General features: G+C 42.7%; 1 pseudogene; it reads right to left on the bottom strand.

Moving 5' to 3' along the window:
* Positions 1 to 6324: 6324 nt before the first annotated feature.
* Positions 6325 to 6987, bottom strand: LOC143844173 (elongation factor 1-beta pseudogene; annotated as a pseudogene).
* Positions 6988 to 9006: the final 2019 nt, after the last annotated feature.

Raw genomic sequence — 9006 nt, 5'->3', positions numbered from 1 at the left:
AGATTAGAAGTCCGCACTCCTAACCACTACACCAAACTGGCTCAACACTAGGACAAACACTAGCAGCTTCACCACAATTTTGGCATCTGTACCATTAAAAGCAACCTCCAGTCACTCAGAAAGTTTCCCCATAGAGAATATCGTTAGGTCAGATCGTTAGGTTTTCAGATCGTTAGGTGGATAGGGAATTGGTTAGAGAACCACACTCAAAGAGTTGTTGTCAATGGTGTTTCATCAGACTGGAGAGAGGTGAGTAGCGGGGTACCTCAGGGTTCGGTGCTCGGCCCGGTACTTTTTAACATATTTATTAATGATCTAAATGAGGGGGTGGAGGGACTACTCATCAAGTTTGCAGATGACACCAAATTGGGAGGACTGGCAAATACTCCGGAAGATAGAGACAGAGTTCAACGAGATCTGAACACAATGGAAAAATGGGCAAATGAGAACAAGATGCAATTTAATAAAGATAAGTGTAAAGTTCTGCATCTGGGTCAGAAAAATGAAAAGCATGCCTACTGGATAGGGAATACGTTTCTAGGTAGCACTGTGTATGAACGAGACCTTGGGGTACTTGTGGATTGTAAACTAAACATGAGCAGGCAGTGTGATGCAGCGGTAAAAAAGGCAAATGTCATTTTGGGCTGTATCAACAGAGGCATCACATCAAAATCACAAGATGTCATAGTCCCATTGTATACGGCACTGGTCAGACCACACCTGGAGTACTGTGTGCAGTTCTGGAGGCCTCACTTCAAGAAGGACATCGATAAAATTGAAAGGGTACAGAGGAGAGCGACGAAGATGATCTGGGGCCAAGGGACCAAGCCCTATGAAGATAGGTTGAGGGACTTGGGAATGTTCAGCCTGGAGAAAAGGAGGTTGAGAGGGAACATGATAGCCCTCTTTAAGTATTTGAAAGCTTGTCACTTGGAGGAGGGCAGGATGCTGTTTCTGCTGGCTGCAGAGGAAAGGACACGCAGTAATGGGTTTAAACTTCAAGTACAACGATATAGGCTAGATATCAGGAAAAAGTTTTTCACAGTCAGAGTAGTTCAGCAGTGGAATAGGCTGCCTAAGGAGGTGGTGAGCTCCCCCTCACTGGCAGTCTTCAAGCAAAGGTTGGATACACACTTTTCTTGGATGCTTTAGGATGCTTAGGGCTGATCCTGCGTAGAGCAAGGGGTTGGACTAGATGGCCTGTATGCCCCCTTCCAACTCTATGATTCTATGATTCTATGATTCTGATAATAATGGACCCCCCAAAAGAGGCTCTTCCAAAATGGAGTTCGGGTGGATGCTGAATAAATGTGAATTCAGAAGGGGCACTTTAGGGAAATAGTTTGCTCTTATATTGGCTAATACTTTGCCAAGACATCCAAAGATGGGTCCATGGGCAATTGGTATTTCATATTTTTGGGAACAACTGCTGTTTTCTATAAACAGTGAAGAAAAACAATCTTACTTTTTTATCAATTTGAGAAAATATTGTTTTTCTGGAGAACTTCCTCTTGTAGTGCAAAGGAACTGTGGGTAGACTGGCATGAATGTAAAGAAGTATGTCTGACCTCAACCAGACTTCTGTCCTGGCCTCTACCTGGTAGAATGAGCTCCCTGGAGAGATCAAGGCCCTGATGGAGCTAGAACAATTCGGCAGGGCCTTCAAAAGGGAGCTCCTCCACCAGGCATGTGGTTGAGGTTGACTGAACCAACATCTACTGGGCCCCTAGAAAACCCTCCCCATAAACTGAATCCTGAACTGACCAACCTATGGGATAATAATTGAAAGGTTAACATTGTCATTATTAGTATCGGAACTGTTATATGGAAATGTTACTGGAATTATTATGACTAGTTATGGAAACCATCATTACTATTGTGTTCTACTTAATGTTATTGATATCTCTATGTTCTATGTAAAACATACTGAGCTGCCAGGGAGGGCAGTATATAAACAAATAAACACATAAACAAATACACAAATAATGATAATGGCCTCATTGGAATGTATAGAAATAAAATGAAACACATTTTAATTTAGGAATAAAAATGAAATAAAACTGGGGGGATTATGCATTTGGCCCATCACAAAAATATGCAACAGGGTCTGAGATCCTGGTAGGTTGCTGTTCAGCTAAACATTTCTGTAATCAACCCAGAAGTCACAAAGGAAATATAACATTTTGCTACTAGGTCATGTTGTTGTATTTGTCTGATGTTTTCCACTCCTGTGTTTGAGGATGTGCTGATCCCAATACCTCTGGGGAGGAATAGGCTTTGCAAATGTGATTCACCAGCTATAATGTAGGCATTATGAAACAGGATCATATCTCTTACTGTAATTATTGCATACCCAAAGAAGCATGTGTATTTGTTCAGAATGCCATAGTTTCCTCGTGCATTAGTTTCTACTTTATGTATGTTAGCTCAATTTATAACTGTTCAACAATGACGAGCTGAATTGTGGTCCTTTCCTTGCCCAAATCCTTCCCTTTCCAAGCTTAGGGTACCAGGTCCCTCTGGGCAGCCAAGGGAGAATGGGGACTAAGATCATGGCATCCGGCCCTCTCAATTCCTGGCAAATAGATGGGGAAGAAATGGAGGTAGTGAAAGATTCTATTTTCCTGGGCTCCAAGATCTCTGCAGATGGGGACAGCAGCAAAGAAATTAAAAGATGCTTGTTCCTGGAGTGGAAAGCTATGACAAATCTAGACAGCATCCTAAAAAGCAGAGACATCACCCTGCCAACAAAAGTGTGTCTAGTCATGGCTATGGTCTTCCCAGTTTCCTATCCTGGATGCCCCTCCAGTGAATGGGGGAATGTGGATTCCCCTCTCGCATGCCTCTCCAGTGGCCAGGGGGACATGGCAACCCTACAGCCAGCCCATTCCCAATGTAAAGTCCATGTTCAGCACAATTGTGTGGGAAATGGGATATCATCTACTGGGCTACAATGTTTGTGCCTTCAGCCAGAACTTGGAGACTCTTTTTGGAGATCCAGGGGAACACACAGAGACTGCAAGTAATCCAGAAACCCCATCCCCCTGGGCAAAATTTCCCCCTGGCCACAAACCTGCTCCAATTGTACTCGACTTGCTCCTTCCAGAAAAACCGCTAAATCCAGAAGAGTTGCCATGATCAGGATTCATCACCCAACCTGACTAAGTCAGTTGAAGCAATGTAGTGAGAAGAGAACAAAGCAGCCCCCAAAGTTCTGGAACTGCAATGGGAGAGGGAGAGGGAGGAGGTTGCTGAGTTATCTGTTTTCACTGAGAGTACACATCCCATGAAGAGATTAAAACAAGGTGGCAAAATTATACAGAAGAACTATACAAGAGCGAGCTTAACATCCCTGATGGGGTAGTTACTGACCTGGAGCCAGACGTCCTAGAATGTGAGGTCAAATGGGCCTTAGAAAGTTTGAGCAACAATAAAGCTTGTGGTGGTGACAGCATTCCAGTTGAACTATTCAAAATCTTAAAAGACGATGCAGTAAAAGTGCTACACTCAATATGCCAGCAAATTTGGAAAACTCAACAATGGCCACAGGATTGGAAAAGGTCAGTTTACATTCCAATCCCAAAGAAGGGCAATGCCAAAGAATGTTCAAACTACCGCACCATTGCACTCATTTCTCATGCGAGCAAAGTTATGCTCAAGATTTTACAAGCTAGGCTCCAGCAATATGTGGACTGAGAACTTCCAGAAGTACAGGCAGGATTTCGAAGAGGCAGAGGAACTAGAGATCAAATTGCCAACATACAATTTGGAGAAAGCTAGGGAGTTCCAGAAGAACATCTACTTCTGCTTCATTGACTATGCTAAAGTCTTTGATTGTGTGGAGCACAACAAATTATGGCAAGTTCTTAAAGAGATGGGAATACCAGAGCATCTTATTTGTCTCTTGAGAAACTTATACGCAGGTCAAGAAGCAACAGTGAGAACTGAACATGGAATCACTGATTGGTTCAAAATTGAGAAAGGAGTTCGGCAAGGCTGTATACTGTCACCTTGCCTATTTAACTTGTATGCGGAGCACATCATGAGAAAGGCGGGATTAGAGGAGTCACAAATTGGGATCAAGATTGCAGGGAGAAATATCAGCAAGCTCAGAAATGCAGATGATACCACTCTAATGGCAGAAAGTGAAGAGGAACTAAAGAGCCTGTTGATGCGGGTGAAGGAGGAGAGTGCAAAAGTTGGCTTGAAACTCAACATCAAGAAAACGAAGATCATGGCATCCGGCCCTCTCAATTCCTGGCTAATAGATGGGGAAGAAATGGAGGTAATGACAGATTTTATTTTCCTGGGCTCCAAGATCACTGCAGATGGGGACTGCAGCAAAGAAATGAAAAGGCGCTTGCTCCTGGGGAAGAAAGCTACGGCAAATCTAGACAGCATCCTAAAAAGCAGAGACATCACCTTGCCAACAAAAGTGCGCCTAGTCAAGGCTATGGTCTTCCCAGTTGCAATGTATGGCTGCAAACGTTGGACCATAAGGAAGGCCGAGCATCAAAGAATTAAGGCTTTTGAACTCTGGTGCTGGAGAAGACTCTTGCGAGTCCCTTGGACTGCAAGGCGAACAAACTGGTCAGTCCTAGAGGAGATGAGCCCGGACTGCTCCTTAGAAGGCCAGATCCAGAAGATGAAACTCAAATACTTTGGCCACCTCATGAGAAGGATGGACTCCCTAGAGAAGAGCCTAATGCTGGGAGCGATCGAGGGCAAAAGAAGAAGGGGACGACAGAGAATGAGGTGGCTGGGTGGAGTCTCTGAAGCAGTAGGTGCAAACTTAAATGGACTCCGGGGAATGGTAGAGGACAGGAAGGCCTGGAGGATCATTGTCCATGGGGTCGCGATGGGTCGGACACGACTTCGCACCTAACAACAACAACAACACAGCTGAGACCCTCAGAGTAAGTGTGGTGGGTAGGAGGACCAAATGTTCCATCCTTTAGAGTTGCGTGGTGTCTAGTTTTGAATTGCACAGTCTGGTATTTGAGTGTTCTGTCCAGGAGATAATTTGAGAAAAAAATGGACATACAAATATCTGATCTTTTCTAATGAAGTCCCAAGATACATCTGAGAGTTGAGGTAGAGTTGAGACAGATATGCTAAGGACAAGGGCTGCTGCTTTTGCTCCTAATTCCCTGGCCAATCTTCTGGTTTGGTTCAAATTCTTACTCATAGATTGTTGTGAGGATAACACCACACATGTGATCTGCCTGGCGAGAGCAGCATACATGCATGCTCATTGTTTGGGAAGGATGCCTTCCTGGTCATGACAGGTCTCTTACTTTTAGGGTGTGAGGCTAAGCATATCAATGAGAATGAGGAAAGGTCTAGGGACCAGAACTAAAGGAACTGGAAGTTTCCAGGAGTCTGGCAGCACCTTAAAATGAACAGAATTTTATTCCAGCATCAGTTTTCTGGAACAAATTCTTTGTTCGGATGCAGTTAGTGGATCTTCACAAGGCATGAAGCTGTTGGATTTCCTTTCCATTCAGTGCCTTTCACAGCTGAAACAAAACGCGAGCGCACAAGGGTAGTCAAACTGCGGCCCTCCAGATGTTCATAGACTACAATTCCCAGGAGCCCCTGCCAGCGAATGGAATTGTAGTCCATGGACATCTGGAGGGCCGCAATTTGACTACCCCTTTATTCCAGGTTGAGTTTCTGTGAGTTCATTTCATCAGGTGCATTGAAATGTTCAGCCATTAGGTGGCATAGACCCCTCAGAAAGAAGGTTCCCCCTTTTTCTTTTGGACTTGGTTGTTTTATGGCCCCTTTTATGGCCTACTTGCTGGGGAATCTGAAACACGGAGGGTCTCAGAAAAGGCATCTGGTTTCAGCCATGACACTGTCCAGTCCCGGTGTTGATGAAGGCTGTTGCTGGAATACTTTTAGGGACCCACAAAAATATTTTCATTTCTTTTAAAATCAGAAGAAAAAAAGTTTTAGGAAAAAAAAAAGTTTTCAGGAAAAAAATGATTAGGGCCCACAAACATCTAATACATTTTGCCTAAAACGGGAAATAAAATGTTGACTTATTTAAAATTATATCAAAAATAACTTTAAAAAATAGTTCTTTTTTTATTCTGGATGCTACCAGGGATTAAATTTTGTTGAAGGCAGCTATGTCCATTGACTGTACATTATTATTATTATTATTATTATTATTATTATTATTATTATTATTATTATTATTATTATTATTATTATTATTATTATTATTATTATTATTATTATTATTATTATTATTATTATTATTATTATTATTATTATTATTAATTTATTTATTTATTTATTTATTTATTTATTTATTTAATCTTCAAAAGCAGTAATCTTCTCTTCCAACTTTATCGTCTTCAACGACACACTGAATTTGAAGCTTCTTGATTCCATAACCAACCGGAACTAGTTTGGAAGATCCCCAGATTAGGCCATCAGCCTGAATACCTCTCGCGCACTCCTCCAATTTGGCCATGTCTGTCTCGTCATCCCAATGTTTCACATCCAGCAAGAGAGACGACTTAGCAACAAGTGCTGGTTTTTTGGCTTTCTTTGATTCGTACTGTGCAAGTCACTCTTCTCTTAGCCTTTTCGCTTCTTCACTTTCTTCCTCCTCGTCCAAGCCGAAGAGATCAATGTCATCGTCATCTTTGCTATCTCCACCAGAGGCATTGTCAGCATCTGCTGGGCTGTATTTCCCCAACGCCTTCTTCACTCCTGGAAGACTTGTCTTTTGTTTCTCGTAAGATTTAATGTGGTTGTACTAACGGAGGGCATGAAACAGCTCAGGAGGGGGAGATCTTCCAACTGCTTCAAACACTGCAATGTCAGCCTGGGATGGGACATACCCCTCGATGTAGCTCTTGTCCGATAAGAAGTCCTCCAAGTCCTTCAGGCCTGCAGAGAATTTCAGGTCCCCGAAGCCCATGGTGGTGGCGGTGCGGGCGGGAAGAGCGCCGGGCGAGAGGAGCAGAAGCCGCGGCGATCAACTGCCGCTGCCAGGCTGACCGAAAGAACAATAACTTTTAATGTTGACATGGTGAGAGGGGCATTGCATGACCCACTCCAAAGTTGGGATGGCCAAACTCCAATCAAGACCAAAAAGGGACCCCAAGACCCAGCAAACTGTTTCTCAGATCTCTGGTCAAACTCTCTACTGGTCAGAAGGGGGGTTTCCTTCTGAGAACCCTTGCTGCACTCCATAGGCTTCTCTCCAGCTCTTTGCTTGCCTTGTGGGATCTCTGTTGCATTGATTGCTAGACTTCTTCAGACTTCAAGCCCCTGAATTTCAGGTTGTCTGCCCCTTCCTGAATCTTTCCAATTTCCTTTTCTCCCTCGAATAAGATGTGTCCTATTCTTGGTGCATGTGCACATGAGCAAGTGCGTAGGTAATCTGTTCTGAGGTGTTTAGTGGAAATTTTAATTTTGTCGTATGTACACAATAAAATTGTGTGGGTTTACAATCACTTCCTCTCTCTTCCTTCATAATTTTATTTTGAGGTATTGCTACTGAGAACTACCCTGGTATACAAAGTCTACAAGATCTTGCAATTTTACTTTCTGGAACCCCCTTTCTAGATAATTCTCTCCTCCCTGCTCCTGGTGTAGTATGGGTAACCCCTACAAAAGGTTCATCTTATGGGTTTGATCCCACCAGGTCTTCTGCTGGTAGAAATGGGACAGAATTAATTTTTTTTGTGGGGGGGGGGAACCACCTGAGGAAAGAATGAAGAAGTCCTTAAACATAAAAAACCCTCTCCAAATAACATATTTTTAAAATAAATATCAGATGTTCCAGGCAGAACTGTCCAGGTGAGACTGAGCAAAAAATTTAGTTGGATTCAACCCTATTACGTCAGCTGCTGTTCCAGAATGCCATATTCAGTATTAACCTTGGAACAATGTAAACAACTAAGTATGGGATTCACCAGACTTTAGCCTTTTACGAGGGCCATAAAGGTCATGTAGAATCATAGAATCATAGAGTTGGAAGGGAATTCATGGCTCATCTAGTCCACCCCGCTGCATTTTGCAGGACATTCCCAACCCTATATCTCATCCACTGTAACCTGCCAACCCCTTAAGTCTTCACAGAATCAGCCTCTCCTACTTGAAGATGGTTATCAGATTCCCTCTCAGTCATCTCCTCTCCAGGCAAAACAGACCAAACTCCCCCAACCTTTCTTCATACGTCTTGGTCTCCAAACCCCTCACCATCTTTGTTGCCCTCCTCTAGACACGCTCCAGTTTGTCTACATCCCTCTTCAACTGAGGTGTTGTTTGCTATTTCCTTCTTTTGTCATGATGTTAATGATGGCAATTTACTATTCACTTCCTTGTCTTAATGGGGATCGTATTTTGATATTTAATTTGTTTTGCACTTTCAGGCCATTAATGCTGAAAAGTCATCACCAATTGCATAAATCGCATTAATAAAATATGATGAGGCTCAGTTGTGACTTGGCCATGTACCTGGGACGATCATTATTTATTTATTTATTTATGGCCATTGACCAGCATCAAGGTATAAACAAAACCACACACATTCATACAGCATTTTAACAGCCAAGTCACTCAGTGTCAACAATAACTAAGGATTTCCGCACTCTGTTGGCAATGTAGCAACACTTTCCCACCGTGTAAGAGATAGAATTATCTTTGTCTGCAAGTAAGCTATTAATTAGATAACCATCCATAAATCTAGAGAGCCTAGACAGTAGGGACAAAATAAAATGACTTCTGGCATCCCTATAAAAGTCACAATGCAATAGAATGTGAGCAATCGACTCAATTGCGCTTGAATTGCAAGGGCATAGTCGGTCCTCCACACGCCACATTCTTCCACTAAGCAGTACTGATGGGAATACATCGAACCAAGCCCAGGAAAAAGCCCATCAAAATTTAGAAAGGGTAATATGTGTTAGATATGAGATGATGTACCAGAATTCTCTTGAACAGCTTGGATTCTTTTAGAGATGTGAAATGAAATGCCTG

This window comes from Paroedura picta, chromosome 9 (genome assembly GCF_049243985.1).
Source record: "Paroedura picta isolate Pp20150507F chromosome 9, Ppicta_v3.0, whole genome shotgun sequence".
Classification (NCBI taxonomy): domain Eukaryota; kingdom Metazoa; phylum Chordata; class Lepidosauria; order Squamata; family Gekkonidae; genus Paroedura; species Paroedura picta.
The sequence above is the reverse complement of the archived record's forward strand: the minus strand, read 5'-3'. Positions and strand labels throughout refer to the sequence as shown.